The 11,599-nt window shown below is 43.2% G+C and overlaps 1 protein-coding gene across 1 annotated transcript in view; it reads right to left on the bottom strand.

Annotated features, from left to right (window-relative positions):
• The window catches only part of SCIN (scinderin), an 85,906-nt gene that overhangs the window by 39,467 nt on the left and 34,840 nt on the right, over positions 1–11,599 (bottom strand). The gene's annotated exons all lie outside the window — the stretch shown is intronic.

Below are 11,599 nucleotides of genomic sequence, written 5' to 3'. Positions count from 1 at the left end.
ACATTCCACCACTTGGGGAGGTAGCATATGAGCAAGAAACAATGGTACTGAAGGAAGAAACTTGAATTTAGAGACCCATTAAATGGGGCTCCTCTGAAAGCATCTTTTCACTTTCACAGTGATCAAGGAAATATCGATTGTAATATTGTGGTTTTGAGCAGGTATTATTTTATTTTTCGTAAAAGTAAGAGCAAGTCAAAACTTAAAACACTTGTAACTAAAATCATGTAAGAGCCCTCAGAGTCTCCTTCTTTAACCATTTACAATTCTATTCTAACAGAATATTAGAGATTGAATTGAACAGTTTGGGTCACACAGCATAGTACTGGGAAGTCTTCCAGAGGGGCAAGTGAGTCTGGGAGTTTGAACATACTCTATCTTTTAATTCTCAAATGACAGTTCCCACATCAGCCAAGGATTTTAATTAGTCTTTCAATGGAAACAGTTGGAACTTGAACCCAAGGGATTTGTCAAAACTACGTTAAACACCAGGGACCAAGTTTCTCTAGGGACCATTGTACAATTCAGTCCTTCTACCAGTTCACTTGTGTATACAATGAGCTCCCAACTACCTTGTCCAACCCATATTCCCTGCCTAGAAAGAACACAATTATATGCGTCCACTTTTATAACTATGTTGACATTTTTTATTTTGAAATAAACTGCAAATATAACTTATATTTTTGTCTGCAGGCAAGATCATGCCAATATTTAAAATGGTTTAATTTTTAAATGCTCATGTCTATCAGAATGTACAAAGTATGAATCTAAGAAAATTGGAAGTTTTCAAAAATCAAATGGAATGCATAAAGATTGATATCCTATCTGGCCAACCAACAGGAAAAGAGCTATATCTGGGCCCATTCAAAGAAAGATCATCCAACAAAATGCAGAAATTATCCAACTCTGTCATTAAGATCATTTCAGTACAATGATACTGAAGAAAAAGTTTAAATGGCTGCAGTAATATATTTGCGGGAGCTGCCAGAAGTTCAAGATGGGGTCCGCCTCGACATGGCTTGAGGGCTATCACTGACGCCTTCAGACTGTTCTCGGCCCAAAGCAGAGAGTAACAGAAGCTATTTACTTGTGCTTTATTGACCATGTAAAGACAATTGACTGAGTGGATCAAAACAAACAATGGATGGACAACATTGAGAAGAATGGGAATTCCAGAACACTTCTGTGTGCTCATGTAGATCCTGTACATCGATCAAGAGGCCCACATTCAAACCAAAGAGGGGAACCCTGAATGATTTCAAATCAGGAAAGGGGTGCATCTGGGCTGTATCCAATGTGTATGCTGAACAAATTATCCTAGAAACTGAACTAGATGAAGAGAAAGGTGTATGAACAGCCTGGATTACACAGTTGACACAAACGTGTTTGCAGAAAACAAGGATGTCCTAAAGCGCTTGTTGATAAAGATCAAAGACTACAGCCTCCAATAAAGAGAGCAACTGGATATAAAGGAAACAAAAATCCTCAAAACTGGCCAGTAGATAACATCATGAGAAACAGAGAAAAGGATTCATTGTGTTGGAGCCTTCCTGCAGTGTTCACGGAAGTTGTAGTCAAGAAATCACAGGCCGCACGGCATGGAGCAAATCTGCTACCCAAGACCTCTTTAAAGCATTCACGATCCGTGATGTCACTTTGGGGACAAAGATGTCCCCTGGGCCAAGCCACAGTATTTTCCGTCGCCTCATATGCATGTGAAAGTTGGACACTGAATAAAGTGCACTGAAGAACCACTGATCCATTTGAAGGGTGGCGCCGCCGGCAAAGAACATTGAACGAACCACACGGGCTGCTAGAAGAGCGGACGAGCCGGTCTTGGCAGAGAGAAAGCTGGAACATTCCTGAGAGGGCGTCAGCTCCTGTACTTCAGACATGTCCTGAGGAGGGCCGTCCCCGGAGAAGGACGTCATGCTTAGGGAAGGAGAGGGTCCATGAGACGGCCTTTCACATGGCAGCAGCCAACGGCTCAAACGACACTGATGAGGACGGGCCGGGGCAGACCGGGCAGCGCTCCCGCCGTGGGACACACGGTGACTGTGAACGTGAACCCACTCGGTGGCCCGCAGCAGCAGCAACACGGTTTTGGCTCATTCCTTCTTTGAGTGGGAAATCACGTACAGCTGACCACTTAAAGAGGTCTGACCAACGGAGTTTTAGTTGAAAGTGTTCCACAAAACAGCCCTCTCTTGTCCCAGGCAAGAGCTGGACTTCAAATGCCCCTTTTCTTCCGTGGTTTTCTCTAAGCTTGCTCTCAGAATTATCACCTTCGTCTAAAGTGCCCCAAACTGAACATATCTCTCCGCGAAACTCTCGAGTTCCACTCGTGTCACAGTATCAAACCTCTCCCAGTCACTGGGACTCAGAACCACGTGGTCATGTTGCGTTCTCCTTATCCTCCTCTTTGGATCTCCCATCCACTTAGCCCTGAAATTCCGGCTTTTGAAAATGATCCTCTTTACAATCATGGATTTCTGTTGAGGCCAAAAGTATCACTTACTAACTTACTCACTTTCAGCCCTGGGTAACCTTGCAAATTTCACAAACTTGCCCTGATGCTGAAACATACTCCCCCCAAATGCTTAGCGTGAGTCCCGGGTCCTCTCAGCAAGGGCTCTGGTACTGCAGGTGAGATCTAGCTTGCTAACCACAAGGTCAGCAGTCCAAACCCCCAGCTTCTCCCTGAGAGGAAGACGGGTAGTCGTCTGCTCCCGTAAAGATGCCCAATCTAAGGTCACTGAGTTGGGATGGGGGCAGGGGATTGGGTTCTTGTTGTCTCCTCGCAGGAAAGTATCTACCTCACCACCGTGAGCAAGTACCGGCCCCAACCAGGTCTGGCCCACGGAGCCCATGAAAAAGGGGCAGTCTAGACCTGCAGTTGACCACGGAACAAAAGAACTGCCCTCAAGGAACAAAAAGTCACAGGGAAGAACGTCACCAGGCCAACTTGGACCTTTAGAAGCCAGAAATCCAGTAGCCATTTCCTTACCAAAATGTTTAACCCTACATGCAATACATATTTATGATTTCTCAAAATCTATTAAATATTCATGACTTCCTTCCTGCACTTCCTGGTGTGTGGGTACGAAATAGAAACGCCCCTTGGCGGGAAGCGTGCCTTGGCAATTCTGATCAGGGCTTGCTCCTTGATAACCACAGTAGAGCTTTCCTCTTATGATTCCATCCAGTCTCTTGGTTTCTCAACTGGGTGAAGTGACGAAAGATGGTAACATGTGCCAATATTCCTACTCTGCTGAAGGCCCGCATTACCCTAGATATAGATTATAGTTATCCATACCTATTCTCTCTATCTTCCCATTGTAACAACTATCTTGTACACTGCTTGAGAAAAGAAACAAATCCTTTACCACAAACTCGATCCTGGCTCAAAGCAACCTTCTAGGACAGAGCAGACTGCCCCATAGGTTTTCCGAGTCTGCAGTCCGTATGGGAGCAGGGCGCCACAGCGTCTCTCCAGGAGCAGCTGGTGGGCATTTTTACTCAGTTAATCCCAACAGGTTTCTTAAGCACACCAACATCTAGGAACCTAGCAGGATATGACCTAGAACAGCATACTTAGTCAAAAGTACTGCTATCAATGCATTCTGATTCATGGTGACCCTACAGCGCAGGGCAAAACTGCCCCTCAGAGTCTGTGGGAGTAGCAAGCTTTGTGCTTTACCTGGTAAACTTAAAGCACGGGAATAACGTGAGAAGGTCTAAGCAGTGGACAAGAGAGCTCTGGTGGCATTAGACTGTTAACCTCAACGTCATCAGTTCAACTCTATCGGGCACTCCAGGGAGAAAGATGGGGCTTTCTGCCCTCACAAAGATGAAGAGTCTCAGGGTCACTCTGAGTTGGAGTGGGCTCGATGGCAGTGCTGTTAGTTTGGCAGTTTGGTCAGGAAGGCTGGAAATATTTAGCAACGTGAAACTCCAAGCACACGAAAGAGGTTGAAAAGCTGTGGGACTTTTCCCCTCTCCGTTTACTTAGCTGTCTTATTAGAGCTCTTTTTCTGCTGCTCACTCTTTGCCTTCAAGTCCAACAGGAGTTCGATTCAAAATAAATCAGAAGGAATTTTTATGAAATTAGTAGAACAATTAAACAATCTAGCTTCAGATTCCCAATATCCTAAGCTTCCAATATTTCCAGGTAATAATAACGCATCTCTAAACCATACCAGCTGGGTTTATTTCCCTACATTAATCCTTGTGACTTTTCTTTGGGGGAAAAGGAAATTTTTTAAAATCAGGCCCTAAAATCAAGGCTTTCATGCTTCATTCAAGATGAGGCTTTCGCTCCTCTAAAGATCTGCAGCCTTGGGAACCCAGAGGGGCAGCTCTACTCTGTCTTACAGGGTCCCTGGGAGTCGGAGGGACCTGGGCGGCCGGGAGAGAGTGAGAGAGTGAGAACTGTGCTGATCCAGGCAGCTCTAGAACTTCATTAGCATGTTAATTGTGAATGGGCTCATTCTGGTTAGACCTGCTACTGAGGATTTGCCTTTCTACTTTACAAATACAAATCTACATCTATATTTTTAACATGCTCCTCAGATGATTCTTATAGAGATCCAGGTATTCTTATGTATATATAAAATCTTGTTAAAAAGTAAATTCTGATAAGTGCATGGGTGGGTGGAAATGCATATTCTCAGCAGGGGAGTCAAGCCGAATGATTTGGTTTGAAACTTAAGAAACAAAACAAAAAACATAGCACCCCCCTCACTACCATCCCATCCCTTCTCCCTTAGGGCTTATGAGAGTTCACATTTTGACAGGAGTGGACGGCCTCCTCTATGCTCCTCAGCAGTGCTGGGTGGTTGGCATTGCCGACCCTGTGGTTAACAGCTCAATGTGTCCCTCCTACACCCACGAGCTCGCAGAGGATGTAAACCCGGCAAGTCTTCTAATGTCGGTTTGGGTGCTGTTTCACTAGAAAAGTCATCAGCTCATTCTTACCTGAAACATTTTAGTGTGAATGCCTCTGGTGCTGAGGATTTTCACTAAAAACAGCGAGTTCTCAGGTTCCAAGACCTGTCTTCTTCATTACTCATCATTTTTGTGCCTCAATCATTATTTTTGCCTGAGTAGCTTTCAGGCATATGGAGCATAGAAAGAAATCATAAATGTGATGGTCAACAACCCTTGTTGTATGGTATATTTACATGCTGCAGGGCATTTTATATATCAAACAGAACAAATATTTGCTAAGAGGGAAGATACACAACGCTATAAAACCCCAGGCAATTCAGAGGAATGGCAATCTCACTTATGAGGTTCCTTTCATCTGGATATGTAACTCCAACATTGCTCTCCTCCTCTGTCTGAACATTGGGTTTCCCTGCCTCTGAAGGGCCTCTGACACATCAGATAAAGAGTACCTTCATATTTTATCAAGTGGAAGGTAAAGGTATTCTAGAGGTGAGAAAGAATGGCATATACCTGCAGAGATAAAAAGATCAGGTGAGTCCAGTGTCTACACAAGAGGTGTGGCTACTTAATTATCTACCTAGCACAGTGCTTGCTGCTCAGCAGACTTCTCTGAGATGATGGACGCATCTGCGTTGTCCAATTAGGCGATCCCATATGGCCGTTAAGCCACTAACTAAGTTCTATGGTCTGTTTCTACATGTAAACTGGTATAATAATTGGTGCCACTCACAATTAGTATCATGTCCTGAAATTACGTGAAGCGGCTGTCACATAATAGAAGGAACTCAGTCAAAGTCCAAGCCTGCACCCTTTCTTCACCCTGAACCAGGCACAGTCAAGTCTTGCCCTGGTCAAAGAGCCGGTCTGTCTCCCTGATGACGCTTCCCACGCCACCGCTCTGATTCCTCCATGTTGATGTTTGGACCCAACCTCTTGCCGCGCACATCCTTCGTGGTTTTTCATTTTGTTACGATTTGTTCTGCCCTTGAGCGGATGATTTCATCATGAAGCAGTATCACCCATTTGGGGAAGCAATGATTTAGCACTATAAATTGAAGCCATTTCTATATATTCCTGTTCAAACAAAGCCTAGAATTGGTCCCTCTGCCATCAGCACCATTGGGACAGGCAACAATGCAGAGAAGAAATAGTAACACTTAGCAAGCATTTCCCTTCTTTGCATTCTCCCTACAATCATGGAGTAGAGGAGTCAGTCCTCAAGTCATAGGCTGCTATCGAAAGAGTAGCAGTTCAAAACCAGCTCCGGTCTCCTTGGGAACAAAATGTAGCAACCAGTGACTTCAAAGATTCCGTCTAGAAAAGTGATGGGGCAGGTCTCCCCTGTCACACAGAGCTGCAGTGAGTCTGAATTAACTTGATGGCGCACAATAACAACCGCCACATAATGCCATCACCCTTGCTTATAAAATGTTCTCTGATCCTTGGAGGCATTTCCTGCCTGTCTCCCTGTGTATCTCTTGGTGCGGCAGGGCATTTCTATTCTGCAAGTTTTATTTGTGGATGGTTTGTGATAAATCAGCAGCCTGCTAAGGGGCTGGAGCTGTCATTGGTAGCCCATCAAATGTGGTTTCTCTTCCTGAGCAAGCTGGCTCCTAATGCGAAGATGCTAGGTGGTTTCTCTGGCTTGGCCAAATCTCACAGCAGCCAGTGGGTGCTGGATCCGTCTGTGGGAAACGATTCAGAGGTTGTGTCCAAATTTGGTGATGGAATTTAACATAATCTACCCCTAATGATACTCATGGCCCATAGAAGTGACAGCACACATTCCATTTATGTTCAATTCCAAATATATAAAAATCACCTATTCTCAAGTTGAGAGAGATGCAGAGCTTATTTGTCCTCCACAGAGGGCCTGGTGGACATGTTGGTGGGATGCCCTGCTCTAGGCTAGTTCTCCATTATAACACGTCTGTGCTTTTCTCCTTAGTAAATAACTTCCTGAGAGCTGCCCCACAGGATTCCCACGTGATAATCAGAAGCAAAGAGTTGCATCTTTCTTCTGTGAAAGCTCTGGGTGGGTTTGAACTGCCAACCTTTGGTTAGCAGCCCAGTGCTTAACCACTGCACCAACAGAGCACTTCAATTGCCTATGACCTTTTAAATTAGGCCAAGCTTTGCTTTAGTGGTAAGTAACTTTTGAAAATGTTTTTTATATTATTCAGAATATTTCCCAACATCAAAGTTTATTTAGCAAATTTTAAATGGCTGCCATGTACTCGGAAGAGCTTGAAAACTTTTTCCTTACCTTCTATTTTAGCCTTAAAAGACTGTGCTTTCTCTCTAAGAAGATGTAGCCCCCAATTTACACTGTGTATGAGACTTTTATAGTATGCAGGAAAAGTTGAACACTAGCAGTGAGAGAAAGAAACACACACACACACACACACACAGTCCATTGGCAGAAACATGGCAAGACTTCAGCTCAAGTACTTTGGACATGTTACCAGGAGAGACCAGTCCCACCACACTTAGCACAATGGAGAGGCAGCGAAAAAGAAGGCCATTGATGACATGGATTGACACGGTGGCTTCAACAATGGGCTCAAACCAAGAATGATTGTGAGGGTGGCGCAGGGCTGGGTGGTGTACACAGGGTGACAGTGAGTCTAAACAGTATTTATGTGTTTTCTGCTGGTCTTAGGCGACCCCCTGTCAAAGGGTCATTCGACCCCCACAGGTTGCTCTCTGTATCTTTGCAGATTCACAGGGCTGCTCTGAGCCTGAGTAGAGTCCCTGGCTTGTTTGTGTTTGCGGGGAGTTTTTGGTTCCTGTCTCACTACACTGACGACTTCCAGGATCACCATACAAATACCATCCTGGACCAAAGCAGGGCTAATAAATGTAGCCTCTTCACAGGACTGTTTTAAAAATTACACTACCTAACCCTCATAAAGCCCATCGAGGAGTGCCATCCTTGTGGAAGGAAAATGGGACAGTCTACTCCTGTGAAGGGTTACAGTCTCAGAAACTCCCTGGGGCCGTTCCACCCTGTCCTGTGGGGTCTCCTGTCGGGCCCTATGAGTCGGCGTTGGTAATGGCAGTGAGCGAGCTCATGGTGGTAAACATTCATGCTTGTCATCCTGCTGGTGGCTGTTTCTCCCGTAGCAGCAAAGTCCTAACAAATTCATTTAAGAGACAGCGTGTTTTCTGTGTTAAGGAAGAACTTCTATGACAGAAAGAGAAACACAATTGTAAAGGTTGGAAAAAAGACCAGAAAATTCAGACTACTCGTCAACCAATGGCTTTATACCCTTGTAGGACAAACCAAGAGGAAAGAAATGATGCCAGCACTTAGCAATGCGCGCCCGGACTGGGCGTACACACAGCAACTGACGGTTAGTGGTACTGCGTTTACTGATTACTTTGAAACAAGTTCTCTTCAACATTTTGTGCTGTCCATTCCAACAGTGACTTTTTAGTTGTCACTATTCATTGCCATTCATATTTGTTCTGCAGTTATGCATAGTACAGGCCTTCATTTCTTTGCCCTTTTCCTTAAACACTAAAATACATATTTTTAGCAGTATAATAGTTAGCTATTTTAGTGATTAATAGAACACATGTACTATCCAGAACGGAGCATTTCCGATTAGGTTTCAATGAGTACTACGTTGTATTTATATGAACAAACCACCATTCTAATATATGTGGTTTATTAGATGTATTCTAATATATCTCACAACCCTCTAACTCTACATTTGCATTGCACTGATATTCTTGGATGCATGGTAACTAGTCTAATAGCAATAAGCCCAAAGGCTCACTGCCACCGAGTAGGTGCCAACTGGCAGCAACCCTGTAGGCACTTCTGTGAGACAGGGCTGGACTGCCGCAGCCTCTGGCTTTCCGAGATGGTGGCTGCTGGCAGGAGGAGAAGCCCCGTCTGCCTCCTGCAGAGCTGCCGGGGGCTTCTAGTAACTGCCGGACTTGTGTTTAGCAGCCCGGCACACAAGCACTACACCACCTGTTTTCCATTTGCACAAGTGCTGTTGACATAGCCCAATTACTCCCTGGTGGGATTCTTGGTTCCAGGAAAAATGGTACTTGGAAACATAAGTCAGATGGCCTTCATTTTAGTCCTCTCCAATGCAGGAGCTGATTTTCTTGTGATGGTGAGCAAAGGCTAATTATAAAGTTAATACCAAGGAATTATGAAGTGCCTGATTCGAAAACGTGACTTTGTCATGTCTGGGTGTGGCTAATAGCACAAGGTAAAAGAAGAAGCTGATATAAAATCCATATTGCTCTTACTTATATAAAACTTTTAAATTTATAAAATGAATGCTTAGGAATCGTGAACCATTGGAACTTAGAGATCTGCCCTTTATAGCCGAGTTTGGCTAATTCTTAGCACACGGGATGAAAAAAAAAGACTTAAATTATTGTAAGAAAACATCCTTATTGTTATACTCTATCACTATAGCAGTAGTGATAGACCAGAACAGTAATTAAATATTAACTATCTTAGTACTTAAAACATTATTATGTGATATACAATATAATTATCATTATGGCCTAACACTATAAAAAGGAAAGCAACATAAATAAAAATGAGACAAGACATCTGACATTCTGGTTTAACATTTATATTACTTTATCAATTCAGATATAGACTTTGTGGTTCAAAGGTCAATGGCTCTTCCTTGTAATAGTCATTAAGTCTATCTATCTTAAACTGCATTATCCTATTTACAGAACCTATCTCTATTCTGCCACTAGCTTCAAAGGAAATATTCCCTTACTCAAAAATTATTGCCAAGTGGTACTTATTAAGATGTATTACATAAAAGTGGAACTTTATCAATAAGGCCATAGACAGTTTTTGATGTAACAAAGAGGGAGATTTTTGATGTAGCACAGAGGGAGATTATTTAAAATGCTAATTTCTTGCAGCATCTGGGAAAGGGGGCCTGTTGGTGTAGTGAGTTATGTGCTGGGCTGCTAACCACAAGGTCAGCAGTGGAAACCACCAGGTGCTTCTTGGGAGAAAGACAAGGCTTTCTACTCCCTTAAAAGAATTAGAGCCTCAGAAACCCAGAGGGCCGGTTCTACTTTGTCCTATAGGGTTGCCATGAGTCAGTATTGACTCTGGCAGTGAGTGAGAGTGAGTGTAAGTAGCATCTGGTTAATTATGCTATAACTGTATGCATTTCTTTTCCTCGTTCACAATGTTTCAACTTGCCACACCTGCCTCTAGCAGCAAGTTTCCACGCTCCCAGCACTCCGCATGATGAGCTGTGCACAAAGGAGTGGACGTGGACACAACCACGGTGGCCAGGCTCCTCCCTACGCAGACTTATTCAACTAAAAAATGCCAAAGCACTTTCAAGTAACTCCTCTTAGCATCCTTAGGCAGCTACAAATCCACCTGCTATCCCCACCAAGGGAAACAGAGGTCCTCCTCAGTCTCCAACCAATCTCTCACGGCCTCACTCTCCCTTCTACACCTCGAATGCCCAAGACTGGAGTGAAGCCAGACCTCTACTGCCGCATCTTCCAAACCAGCATGGTGAGGAAAAACCAAATCTCCTTCATATCGACTATTTCCACATCGTATTTGATTGACAAAGAAAATGGTAAGAATCTCACATCTCATTTATTTGAAGAACACAAAAAGATATGACCAGTCATTGAATGCCAACATTATAAGGTTTAGAGTTCCATGCACAAGACAAAGAGTAACAATGTTCAAAAGTTCAAAAATCAAGAGACTGTGAAACTGAGAAATGTGAACGGTTGAAACTCAGAAGAAGGGAAAGACTTGCTTTCCTCTATCTGTTGATAACGCATGGGGTGTGGAATGGGAGATTCTGCTTTCATTTGGTTCATTGCATAAGACCATAAAATGATTAGGCAATATAAAAAGATTCCATGGTTCCATTTCTATGTACTTTAGAAGGAACTCCAGATGTTAACTGTGAAATCCTCCATGTATTGTTAATATATTTTACAATGTTAATATACTTCAGGTAAACATGTTCATTGTTAAGCTAACATTGTTGGGAACCAAACTCATATATACATATATATTTTTTCAAATTTGTATTTTGAGGCTATAGATTTGGCATTGCTTTTGATTATGTAGTTGATTTCTGTCAGGGAACAGTGGATTGGAGTATATCCTAAGTATAACCATAATGCGCAACTTTTGCTTAGACACTTATAGAGTCAAATGGTAGGCATTTCTCATCACCCATTCCCAGCCAACAAAAGGACGCTAAAGTGTAGATAAAAATGCATGGCTTGCAGTTAGGGTGCAGTATAGCACCGATGAAACATACAACTTTCCTCAAGTTCTTTAATGCTTCCTTCCCCTACAATCATGATCCCAATTCTACTTTACAAATTCAGCTAGACTAGAGTATGTACATGGGTATAGATAAGAGCTGTAAACACAGGGAATCCAGGAAAGATAACCCCCTCAGGACTAAGAATGAGAATAGAGATACCAGGAGGGTAAGGTTGGGGAGAAAGGGAGAACTGATCACAATGATCTACATACAACCCCCTCCCTGGGGGACAGACAACAGAAAAATGGGTGAAGGGAGACATCATACAGTAAGACATGAAAAAATAAAAATAATTTATAAATAATTTATCAAGGGTTTGTGAGGGAGGGAGGGAGGGG

Source organism: Echinops telfairi, unplaced genomic scaffold (genome assembly GCF_000313985.2).
Source record: "Echinops telfairi isolate 266 unplaced genomic scaffold, ASM31398v2 ScPeMD7_23;HRSCAF=83, whole genome shotgun sequence".
NCBI lineage: Eukaryota > Metazoa > Chordata > Mammalia > Afrosoricida > Tenrecidae > Echinops > Echinops telfairi.
Note: the sequence above shows the minus strand (reverse complement) of the source record. Positions and strands in the feature narration are given on the sequence as shown.